This window comes from Heptranchias perlo, chromosome 1 (assembly GCF_035084215.1).
Source record: "Heptranchias perlo isolate sHepPer1 chromosome 1, sHepPer1.hap1, whole genome shotgun sequence".
NCBI lineage: Eukaryota > Metazoa > Chordata > Chondrichthyes > Hexanchiformes > Hexanchidae > Heptranchias > Heptranchias perlo.
Genome location: NC_090325.1, coordinates 120,613,670 through 120,627,302, shown reverse-complemented (window position 1 = coordinate 120,627,302; position 13,633 = coordinate 120,613,670).

Sequence of the window (13,633 nt, the reverse complement as noted above, 5' to 3'; positions counted from 1 at the left end):
ACCTGTTAACTGTCTGCAATCCTAGGAGGCTTGTTACATATATAATGGCTTGAGATACACTTCTGTCCCCCACCCCAACCTTGACCCAATTTTATTTATCATTTATGCTGACAGATGCAATATTCTTGCTGTTGTATTTATCACACTTCCTGACCTAAGATGACCTTTACGTCCTACTAAATCAGCATACACAGTGCCCTACACACAGAACTTTTAGTTTAAAAGAGAAAATTAGAATTTTTTAAAAAATGAAATTGAAATTTAATAATAGTAAGGAAATAGCTTCATGTTTTTCCAATGTAAATAGTACAACTCTTTTTGTGTGTACCTTGTGCATATTTAGATACAGTAGATGCAATAATTCAGACAATGTCACATCTAAATAAAGCATTAGAATGCATGTACTGTAATTAATTACAATTTTGATCTTTGACCTAGGAAGCCAAGGAGATGTGAAATGACATGTTGTGAATAGACTGCTTACACAGCATTTATGGCTAACATAGAAATGGAATAAGTTCCCTTCTCCACAAATCTTACAATATTTGACACATTTTATGTTCCAACAGAATCTATTGTCCAACTTGATTTAATAGGATTCACCAGTCCTATAGAATCAGACAAAATTACATTCAAAACCTATAAGGTTCTTATCAGAATAGTATATTCAACAGATATTTTTATAGATGTGACCTAAACCAGTAACACACTCAGCCTTGGCCTTAGAGCAGTTCACCAAAAGATTCATGCAGTGGGGGATTAGGAGTAAGTGTGGAAAACATATGTGGAAGTGAGAGTAGTTATTAACATTTTTTAATATTCGTAATGTTTTTTTTACTGCTCCATAAATCCTCAAAGAAGGGTGGGGTGGAGTGGAGAGAAGAGTAATTACCCACCTGCTCCTGATTACTAGAACCTTGATTCCCAACAGATTTTGGTTGGCATTAGTTGTTAAATCCGGGAAAATGGGAAAAGCTGATTGCGGAGCAGCTTTTATAATTATGTGGCTTCATTGGTCAGACAGTTGGAAGTGGGTAAGGAGGTTTCAGGGGGATAGTTGTCAATTATCTGTCACATTAATAAATCCTATTATGGTTAATAAAAAGTGGTAAACAAATTTAAGGTTAACTAGGATAGTAATAATCTCTCCCAACTCTTACAGGGTATGGCCATTAGTAGATTAAATTCTTGAAATTTATCCAAAACTCTGTTGGCCATATCCTAACTCGCACCAAGTCCCATTCACCCATCACCCCTGTGCTCGCTGACCTGCATTGGCACCTGGTCCGGTAACACCTTGAATTTAAAATTCTCATCCTTGTGTTCAAATCCCTCTATGGTCTCGCCCCTCTCTATCTCTGTAACCTCCTTCAGCCCTACAACCCTCCGAGATCTCTGAGCTTCTCCAATTCTTGCCTCTTGCACATACCCTGATTTCCATCGCCCCACCATTGGCGGCCGTGCCTTCAGCTGCCTAGGCGCTAAGCACTGGAATTCCCTCCCTAAAACTCTCTACCTCTCTACCTCTCTCTCCTCCTTTAAGCCGTTCCTTAAAACCTACCTCTTTGACCAAGCTTTTGGTCACCTGTCCTAATATCTCTTTATGGGGCTTGGTGTCAAATTTTGTCTGATAACGCCCCTGTGAAGCATCTTGGGACATTTTACTATGTTAAAGGCGCTATATAAATGCAAGTTGTTGTTTTTGAAAACAAGAAACCAACTGGACATGGGCATCAATGTGTAGTAAATTCCTGTATTCCTATAACACGCGAAGTGGGTCAAAAGTGGCATAGTCCATGCCCAGGCACAAAAACAAATTTAAACTTGTCATAACTACTAGTAATTATAATAAATATCCCAGAATGTTTTATGTTGGATTGGAGAGGCTTTGAGTGGATTAAAGCACTCAGCTGAGCCTTGTGCTTCAATCAGCTCTGCCTCTTATTTTAGCTTAAAATGCACTAGACTTCTAACTATTATTCATTTGATGCTTAATTAATTGCTTTTATTGCTTTATTAATTATCTGAAATTTCACAAACCTTAACTCCAAAATCCCACTGCTGCCAAGTCTTGGAATTTTAATAGTCAGGACCATGATCCCAGTTTTGAAAAGTATTAATAAAATGTAAGGCTGACAAGAAAGCTGCTGTTGTATCTGGAAAAAATGAACCATTCTACATTAAGCATCTTCATCTGAAATCAATTGTAAGCAAAATAAAAATAGACTTCTACAAGCTCCATCTTCTTGGCACTGGGGAAAACTAAGCTTGTATCCTTCCTGTTCACATGACCAAATAAATAATTGCCTGAATCGCTATCTTATGAATGTTTGAATCTATGTCATCTCCCCCACAGTGAAAACCTAATGAATCTCATTGAGAGCGACGAATGATAAATGGATTAGGTTGTGATTGATGCGTTGCACCCAAGAAAAATGTTAACGCATGTCTCCCTCTCTTTCTTCCAATGTAAATGTTCATGTTTTAATTGAGATCACACACAATGCAACAGCATAAAGTGAAATGTCATTTGAATTTTAAATGGGTGAGGAACCTGACTTGGATGAAAACAGAAGTTTAGAATTATGGTGTTGTTGACAAGCAGCATATGGGCTAATGGATTTCTTAAAATGTCAAATGGCTTTTGGGGCTTGATTCGCAATTGAATATGGCTGTCTACATTGGAATTTCTACTGGATTGTGCACCTTTACAAAACACAGCATGGCATTCCAATTTCAAGAAAAAAAATAGAACTCAGTAATAATGAATCCAAAATCTTCTGAAATACTAATGCTTATTTAAAAACTAAAAAAAATGAAAGGAGGACTAACAGATCTTCTCTGCATGCTTCAAAACTTGCTTGTTCATGTGTTGGTTAATTCTGCTGTTAAATACATTTTTCTAGGTCATTTCATATTATTGATAGCATAAAGATTTTTTTTCTTAAAACAGACATTTGATTAGATGTTGCATTAGACTCACCTGTTTATCTTATTTTAATGTATTTAATTAGCAGGAAAACATGTGAAGAGGATTTTTTTTTGCTTGTTTTCATTTCTAGTCAAGTCTGTCTTCTGTAAAAAGAATTAATTTATGGTAAACGTTCCATTTTTTATTCAGATTACTGTTACCTTTCAGACTCCTTCACAAATCTCAAGATCCTTCATCCAGTGTACAATGCGAGATGGGTATTGCCTTGAATTATTAATAATACAGAAACTTGCTTTATTATTTGTTTTCTTCAGTCTTGGCCGCATGGTTTATACACAAATTATTTTTAAATAGAATTGTGTTTGAAAAAAGTGGAAAGATTTATTGGACTTTCAAACTTTTAAAAAAAAGTTTAAAAATTGTAAATTTTCTTCTAGAGGTAATAAAGAGCTTTTATAATCAGTTAATTAAATGATAATTTAAAGCACCCAGGGAGGCAGTATAAAATACTGAGTGGTTTTAATCAGCCATTTATGCAGGAGTTATTCCATGCACTCCCCTGTAATTGCATTTTATTGATACACGTTGCTGGCTCACCTCTTTATTCCTATATCATTTTAATCTATTTACCAAGTGTTGTTAGAATACGAATGATATTGGTGTATTTGGTTGCAACTGATACAGACCATATAAAGGTCTGTTTATAGGACCATATAAAGATACATTTAATAAAAACATGAAATAAATTATTGACATCCATATCTATAATGCAAACAAATCAGTTAAATAGTCAACTGGTTTCTTATTTAGTCTGTATTAGCAAAGCAATTCCTGTTTTAAATGAGCTTTGGATTTACTTGGATTAAATAAATGATTTTTCTTCATTATTTAGATGCAAACTTGGCTTTAGAGATCTATAATTTGAGGATTTGATTATGATGAATAAAAAGGTCTGATCCCACAGTCAAAACATGATTCTCCTTAACTGGAAGAAATAATAGACACATCATACTGATTGAGAGAATGGGTGTGTACTCATGCCTACTCTGCCAGGGATAGAGTGCAGACATCACTGTCCCACAACGCAGGAGCATCATGTGAAAAGCATGCAGATTCCACCACTAGATTGTTGGAGATCAGGATCTCCTCTCATCCCCTATAGAGGTTCTCCATTACAGCACAAGTAATTGAATAGCCAATCTAACATGTAGTCTAACTGAGCACTTATGTACTTAAGTGTTTGATCTTCCTGACAATCTAGTGAGGCATCTGCGCTACTATACATCTTACTAATTTCCAACTGTGTGCAAGGGATCATCCATGGGGTGCTGCTTGCCCATTTTAGATGGGTATATTGTGAATCCTGAGGCCTGGACTGTATAAGCAAGCCTTTTAAAGGTAGGTAGATAGAGGTCAACAACATTTTTTCTGTTTTGTTTTCTACATGTTACAGCATCTTTCACCATGCATTAGTTATTTTTGCTGAGAAATCTGCCAGTAATCCTGATTGCTATGGGCATTTAACTAGCACCATCCAAAGTGATTAGCATGGCTATGCCTTGCTGGTTCCTTAACATGCTGGATGCTTCAGATGAGGAAGAGGAGTTCATAAGTGGCTACCAAATGCAGGTGCAATGACACCTGAGGTGCTCTGTTTGTGTCTGTTATTACCCCAGGATCCCTTCAAATGTACATGGACATGTCAGAGTAGGATTGTATCTGCTACCTCCACTTCATAAGAGCGGCTGCCATACAGATGTACCATCTGCTCTCTGATTCTTCCCAAAACCACCTCAGGGAACATGTGCCACATCAGGCAGTCTGCACTGTCTACATCTGTCAAGCAAGTGACAGGCATTGCGTTTGCAAGGGGCAACACCTTCATCACTTTCGCTGTGATACGGAGGCATCAGCTGGACAGGATGCAAAGTTTTCACTAGAATGTAGCCTTCCCTTAAGTGGAAAGCTATTCCAGATGGTATCCATGTGGGCATCAGGCTTCTTCACATCAACCCTATGGCCTACAATGCAAAGAGAAAGTTTGCGCTCATTTAATGCCCAGGTGATATCTTGCCACAGAAATGTCATTATATCCATCAACCACCATTATCCAGGAAGCAACCATGATGTCATCAATGAGCAACAGTCTATGGAGGCTGCATTTTTAGAAGGAGAAGACACACTGAGGGAGGAGAGAATAAGGAAGGAAGTAGCTCTTAAGAGACCAGGATAAAATCTCTGCAACTACAGCTGCTGAACCCACTGAGAAACTCCCTCATAGTAGGTAATTTATTTGCTCTTCCACATCTGCAACCTCCACCTGTGAGGGAAATGCGCCATGCAGCTTTGGTCCAGTGAAAGACTGTGTGCAAAAGAGCAATTGCTGTGTACAGTGTACAGTGGTACCCCCTAGATTGTTTGGGCTCTAAGGGAAACAAGGGATATGGGGATCGGGCGGGAAAGTGGAGTTGAAGTCGAAGATCAGCCATGATCTTATAGAATGGCAGAGCAGGCTCGAGAGGCCGTATGGCCCACTCCTGCTCCTATTTCTTAAGTTCTTTTGAGAGTTCCCACCTTAGAATTGTGCCATGGTTGATGGGCCGCACAGAAAATTTGAGCAACAGCAAGGGGCACACTTACCATCACCTCCATCTAGTTACCAGTGACCTTCTTCCTTATTTGCAGTAGAGTCAGAGACCTGGATTACTGCATTGACTTGGTTGGCCATCTCCCTCCATGCGCGTGTGCTTTTACTGGAGGTTGGTCTTCAGCCCTAAATAGGGCCACCCTCCTTTACATAGAATGTACAGCACAGAAACAGGCCATTCGGCCTAACCGGTCCATGCTGAACTTTATGCTCCACACGAGCCACCTCCCACTCTTCTTCATCTAACCCCATCAACATATCCTTCTACTCCTTTCTCCCTCTAGCTTCCCTTTAAATGCATCTGTGCTAGTCACCTCAACTACTCCTTGTGCTACCAAGTTCTACAGTCTAACCACACCCTTGGTAAAGAAGTTTCTCCTGAATTCCCTATTGGATTTGTTCGTGACTATCTTATTTATGGCCCTGAGTCATGGGGCAGCATTTTAGCACCCGCTATCGGGTGCGTTCCTGGTGGGGGGGCCCTGAAAATCGGGAAATGCCGGAGCGGCACCGGAGCCCGCCTTGAACCCGCGCACTTCCGGGTTCCCCGCTGACGCGCCAGCGTGCGCGTGCAGCCCCCGCTGGTGGGAATCCCGCAGGCAATTAAAGCCAGCGGGATGCCACTTGAAGCTATTTATTTGGCTTGTTCAGGTCATTAACTGACCTGATTAAGGGATTATGTGAGGAGGGGTGGGATTTTAGAGCAAACTGGGACTGTTTCCCACACTGGGGGAAACACTTCCAGTTCAAATGGACCTGTTGCAGTTGTCAGCCTATGGCAGCTGCAAAAGTCCATTTGACAGGTGGGGGGAGAGACCCACACTCATTGCAGGAGGCCACTCTGTCACTTGGGACAAAGTTTGGCCTCCACCACCCTCCTCCTGACAATCAAAGTCACCAACTTGCAAACTTACCCCGGTTGCACATGTACCTACCTTGCGGACCCCCTCAGATGTACATCTTCCGGATGGGGGCCGCCGTAGCTGCAGTCATGACCTCCTCGGAGGGCAAACAGCATCACCAGCCTCGCCATCCACGCCGTCCACCTCTGACACGTGGAGCTCGACAACAGAGTGCTGTGACACATCCACCTGTACAGCAGGAGGGAGGGCTACCGCAGAGAGAGATGCGTTGCAGAGGGCACTACCCTCGCCACAGGGTCCACAGACCGAGGCTCAGCTTCCTGGACCTCTCTGAGCAGCAGTGCACACGGAGACTCAGAGTCACTCAACATGTCGTCGTGGATATCTGCAGCCTCCTTCATGCCAAGCTGCTCCTGGCTGGCCCGAGCACCATCTTCTTACCTGTCGCTGTCAAAGTCACCACTGCCCTCAACAACCTCTCCTCCGCATCCTTCCAGGGTGCAACCGGGGACATCGCCGACGTCTCTCAGCCGTCTGCACAAAAGAGCACTGCAAATACACCTACACCCACTCTGCAGTGACACAATGGGTGTCATCAGTTGTGGGTCTTCATAGTGATCCTCAGGAAAGGGCATTATTGCACAGACCAGACAAGATTTGCAAAGACGTGGCAGTAGTGGTGCCAATATAATATGTAGTGTGAGTTGGTCAGAAATTAAATATAAGTAACAACCATGACAAATCCTCAAACACCCTTGTGCATCCCCTTCATGCTCATGACATGTTTGCCTTACGTTGCCTACTGCACATATGTGATGCATGCCCTGTGGCTGCAGCACAGGTAGTGGCAGGTTGAGTGAGGCTGGCCGTGAAAGAGATGCATGAGAAGGTGAGTATGAGATAGAGCCATGAGATTGTATGAGGATTGGGTTGAGTGGTAGTGGCGGGATGAGTACTGGCGAGGTGAGTAGGTGCAGGTAAGATGAGGGTGAGGTTTGAGTGGGTATGAGGGGTGATGTGACAGAGTAGTGTTGGCAGTGCTGAAGGAGATGTGGGGTGGGGGCGGTGATGTGGCAGACGGAGTGTAGGGGAAAGAGTAAGTGTACTCTGGCTGACCTACTGAGGTCATTGGAGCGCCTCCTGCACTGTATGCAGGTGGGCGATATGTTGGTGGTGCTGGTGACCTCCTCTGCCACCTCGAGCCAGGCCTTCCTGGTGGCAGAGGCAGGCTGCTTCCTCCCGCCCGCCGGGAGGAAGATCTCTGTCCTCCCCCTCCTCCTCACCCCATGTATTGATACCTGGAGTGAGGCATCATTAAACTGGGAGCAGCCTTCCCCCTGGGCTGCTCCATGCTGTATTTTTTCCTATTTGTTGCAGCATCTGTCAGTGGAGGACTGCCCCTTTAAATAGAGCTCCTCCAGCTGACAGATCTTACTGCGCATGCGCAGCCCGCCCAATGCGCAGATCAGCAGTGGGGAACCCGGAAGACCAGGTAAGTGAATCCAATTAGTGGATTGTTTGGTACAATCGCGCGGGGAGCTGTTTAATTTCACCGGGCGCGTTACCCACGCGCCCGATAGCCCCCCCGCCAAGAACCCGCAGCCCTGCTAACATCAGGCCCTCGGACTCCTTCGCAAGTGGAAACATCTTCTTTAAATCTACCCTATCAAACCCTTTTTTAATCTTAAAGACTTCCATTAGGTCACCCCTCAGCCTTCTCTTTTCGAGAGAAAAGAGCCCCAGCCTGTTCAATCTTTCCTGATAGGTATAACCTCTTAGTTCTGGCATCATCCCAGTAAATCTTTTTTGTACCTTCTCCAATCCCACTCGATCGTTTTTATCATATGGAGATGAGAACTGTTCACAGTACTCCAAGTGTGGTCTAACTAAGGTTCTAACTAACTTCTTTGCTTTTCATTTCCATCTCTCAAGAAATGAACTCCAGTGCTTTGTTTGCTTTTTTTTAATGGCCTTATTAACCTGCGTCGCTACTTTTAGTGATTTATATTTCTGTACCCAGATCCCTCTGCTCCTTTACCCCATTTAGACTCTTATTTTCCAAGGAGTATGTGGCCGCCTTATTCTTCCTATCAAAATGTAATACCTCACACTTATCTATATTGAAATTCATTTGCCAATTACACGCCATTCTGCAAGTTTTTTTTATTCGTTCATGAGATGTGGGCGTCGCTGGAAAAGCCAGCATTTATTGCCCATCACTAATTGCCCTTGAGAAGGTGGTGGTGAGCCGCTTTCTTGAACCGCTGCAGTCCGTGTGGTGAAGGTTCTTCCACAGTGCTATTAGGTAGGGAGTTCCAGGATTTTGACCCAGCGACGATGAAGGAACGGCGATATATTTCCAAGTCGGGATGGTGTGTGACTTGGAGGGGAACGTGCAGGTGGTGTTGTTCCCATGTGCCTCTGCCCGTGTCCTTCCAGGTGGTAGATGTTATTGGTTTGGGAGATGCTGTCGAAGAAGCCTTGGCGAGTTGCTGCAGTGCATCCTGTAGATGGTACACACTGCAGCCACAGTGTGCCGGTGGTGAAGGGAGTGAAGGTTTAGGGTGGTGGATGGGGTGCCAATCAAGCGGGCTGCTTTGTCTTGGATGGTGTCGAGCTTCTTGAGTGTTGTTGGAGCTGCACTAATCCAGGCAAGTGGAGAGTATTCCATCACACTCCTGACTTGTGCCTTGTAGATGGTAGAAAGGCTTTGGGGAGTCAGAAGGTGAGACACTTGCCGCAGAATACCCAGCCTCTGACCTGCTCTTGTAGCCACAGTATTTATGTGGCTGGTCCAGTTAAGTTTCTGGTCAATGGTGACCCTTATTGATGGGGGTCACCATTGATGTTGATGGTGGGGGATTCGGCGATGGTAATGCCATTGAATGTTAAGGGGAGGTGGTTAGATTCTCTCTTGTTGGAGATGGTCATTGCCTGGCACTTGTCTGGCGCGAATGTTACTTGCTACTGATGAGCCCAAGCCTGGATGTTGTCCAGGTCTTGCTGCTTGTAGGCACGGACTGCTTCATTATCTGAGGGGTTGCGAATGGAACTGAACACTGTGCTATCATTGGCGAACATCCCCATTTCTGACCTTATGATGGAGGGAAGGTCATTGATGAAGCAGCTGAAGATGGTTGGGCCTAGGACACTGCCCTGAGGAACTCCTGCAGCAATGTCCTGGGGCTGAGATGATTGGCCTCCAACAACCACTACCATCTTCCTTTGTGCTAGGTATGACTCCAGCCACTGGAGAGTTTTCCCCCTGATTCCCATTGACTTCAATTTTACTGGGGCTCCTTGGTGCCACACTCGGTCAAATGCTGCCTTGATGTCAAGAGCAGTTACTCTCACCTCACCTCTGGAATTGAGCTCTTTTGTCCATGTTTGGACCATGGCTGTAATGAGGTCTTGCGCCGAGTGGTCCTGGCGGAACCCAACCTGAGCATCGGTGAGCAGGTTATTGGTGAGTAGGTGCCGCTTGATAGCACTGTCGACGACACCTTCCATCCCTTTGTTGATGATTGAGAGTAGACTGATGGGCGGTAATTGGCTGGATTGGATTTGTCCTGTTTTTTGTGGACAGGACATACCTGGGCAATTTTCCACATTGTTAGATAGATGCCATAATAATAAGACATTAATATGTTTATTAATGTCTTCCTGTCTTTTATTGCAGTCCTCCTCAGTATTAACTATACCGCACAATTTGGTGTCATCTGCAAATTTGGAAATTTTACTTCCAATTGCCTTCTCCAAATCGTTTATGTAAATGGTGAACACCAGTGGCCCCTGCACTGATCCTTGTGGAATACCGCTTCCCACCTTTTGCCAGTCTGAGTAGCTACCCTTAACACTTACATGCTCTGACCTTAGTCATGAGTCTACTATGTGGTACCTTACTGCAGGCCTTTTGTAAAACCAAATATATTGCATCAACTGCATTACCCTTGTCTACCCTTTCTGTTACTTCTTCAAAGAATTCAGTAAGTTTGGTAAAGCACAGCCTTCCTTTAGAAATCCGTGCTGACTATTCTTTATTATACTTTTGGTCTCTGTATGTTTTTCTACTATATCTTTGAGTAAGGATTCCATTATCTTTCCTACCACCGAGATTAAGCTGATTGATCTATAGTTCCCTGAACTTGTTCTATTTCCCTTTTTAAATATAGAATCATATTATTTGTCTGCCAGTTCTCTGGCACTATTCCCTTTTCTAATGAATTTTTATATATATGTAATCGTGCCTTTGCTATCTCTTCCCTAACTTTGTTTAAATGTGTGGATGCAATCCATCCGGACCAGGGATTTTATCCTCTTTTTAAGTTTGATTAGTTTATCAATTATCAAAATAGATTGACATAACATAAATTGGAACCCAAAAGTCTTTTCTAAACATATAAATAGAAAAGGGTCGAGTAAGGAAGGGTGGGATCAATTTAGGGACAAAAAAGGTGATCTTCTTGAGGAGGCGGAGGGCATGGCTAAGGCACCTAATGAATACTTTGCATCCGTCTTCACTAGCGAAGAGTATGCCGTCATTGTAGCAGTGAAGGAGGAGGTAGTTGCGATATTGGATAGGATAAAAATAGATAAAGAGGAGGTACTTAAAAGGTTGACAGTATTCAAAATAGTCATCCAGTCCAGTTGGGATGCATCCAAGGTTACTGAGGCAAGTAAGGGTGGAAATTGTGGAGGTTCTGGCCCACAATCTTCCAATCCTCCTTAGATATGGTGATGGTGCTGGACGACTGGAGGATTGCAAATGTTTCACCCTTGTTTAAAAAAGGGGAGAGCGATAAACCCGACAAATACAGGCCAGTCAGCCTAACGTCGGTGGTGGGGAAACTTTGAGACAATAATCTGGGACAAAATTAATTGGCACTTAGAAAAGTATGGGCTAATAAATGAAAATCAGCACGGATTTGTTAAAGGAAAATCATGTTTGACTAACTTGATTGAGTTCTTTTGATGTAATGGAGAGAGTTGATGAGGGTAGTGCAGTTGATGTTATGTAGATGGAATTTCAAAAGGCATTTGATAAAAGTACCATATAATAGACTTGATAGCAAAATTAAAGCCCATGCTTTAATGAACGTACTACCACAAGGAGTAGTTGAGGCAAATAGCATAGATGCATTTAAGGGAAAACTAGATAAGCACATAAGGGAAAAAGGAATAGAAGGGTATGCTGATAGGGTTAGATGAAGTAGGGAGGAATGAGACACGTGTAGAGCATAAATGCAGGCATAGACCAATTGGCCTGTTTCTGTGCTGTAGTTTCAATGTAACTTGATGGAAATGGACAGTGGCAGCGTGGATACAAAATTGGCTAGGGGACAGAAAGCAGAGAGTAGTGGTGAACAATTGTTTTTCAGACTGGAGGGAAGTATACAGTAGTGTTCCCCAGGGGTCAGTATTAGGACCACTGCTCTTTTTGATATATATTAATGACCTGGTCTTGGGTTTAGAGGGTATAATTTTAAAGTTTGCAGATGACATGAAATTCGGAAATGTAGTAAACAATGTGAAGGATAGTAACAGACTTCAGGAGGACATAGACTGGTGAAATGAACAGACACATGACAGATGAAATTTAACACAGAGAAGTGTGAAGTGATGCATTTTGGTAGGAAGAATGACAGAAGCAATATAAACTAAATGGTACAATTCTAAAGGGGGTGCAGGAACAGAGAGACCAGGGGGTGCACATACACAAATCTTTGAAGGTGGCAGGACAAGTTGAAAAGGCTGTTAAAGTATATGGGATCCTGGGCTTTATTAATAGAGGCATAGAGTACAAGAGCAAGGAAGTTATGCTGAACCTTTATAAAACACTGGATAGGCCTCAGCTGGAGTATTGTGTTCAATTCTGGGCACCACACTTTAGGAAGGATGCCAAGGCCTTAGCGAGCATGCAGAAGAGATTTCCTAGAATGGTATCAGGGATGAGGGACTTCAGTTATGTGGAGAGATTGGAGAAGCTGGGGTTGTTCTCCTTAGAACAGAGAAGGTTAAGGGGAGAATTGATAGGTGTTCAAAATCGTAAATGGTTGAGACAGAGTAGATAAGGAGAAACTGTTTCCAGTGGCAGAAGGGTCGGTAACCAGAGGACACAGATTTAAGGTGATTGGCAAAAGAACCAGAGGCGAAATGAGGAAACATTTTTTTACGCAGCGAGTTGTAATGATCTGGAATGCACTGCCTGAAAGGGTGGTGGAAGCAGATTCAATAGTAACTTTCAAAAGAGAATTGGATAAATACTTGAAGGGAAAAAAATTACAGGTCTATGGGGAAACAGCAGGGGAGTGGGACTAATTTGGATAGCTCTTTCAAAGAGCTGGCACAGGCATGATGGGTTGAATGGCCTCCTCCTGTGCTGTACCTACTACAGGACTATGATCTCCCCCCTTTCTATCTTAAATGTCTCTATATCCTGAATTCCCACTGAAAATTAACTATTAAAAGTGTGGAGTACCATTCCTTCAGGTTTTAATTATTGTTGGAGATTTTAAAAATGTCAAATTTAAAAATTTGATTTTTAAAAAAAAAATTCCTTCCTGTCTCTTTTTCTCTCTCTTAATCCAATCTTTCTTTCTCTCTCTTTATTTCTCTTTCTGTACCTGATTTGACATTGAATTCACCCACTCTAATTTATACTTCCTTGTCAATCCTTGCGCTGTTAATTTCACAATCCTTCAATCTGATTGGTTATGGATATACCCTGTTGGTTGCCCTGTTCACTCAGGTCCCAGATGCCCTGTTTCCCTCACTGCGACATTATCAGCTCGCACTTTCAGCAACTTGCCACGCAAAAATTTAAAAACCTAAACTTGCAAAGTCAAGTCTAACTAACGGCAGATGCCATTACATATCCTGCCACAGCAAATTATGCCCCATAGTCTATTCAAATTAGGGAAGGGGTTCCCATCGGAAATTGGACAGGGCTGCCCTCTGTTCTGAATTCTGTCCCATTTTTTCTTTATTATCAGAAAATTGGGGCTCATGTCACATACATTCACTGACATAGCCGCATGTAACAGCCCCTCATATTACTACATTCATGGTTCATTGAGGATTTCAATGTAGCTGCCATATTGAATGGTGAACTTCATTGCAATCATTCTATTATCAATAACAGCTTGAATTTCAGAGAATGGCTCTCGGAGTACATTTTTTTTGGAGAAAACT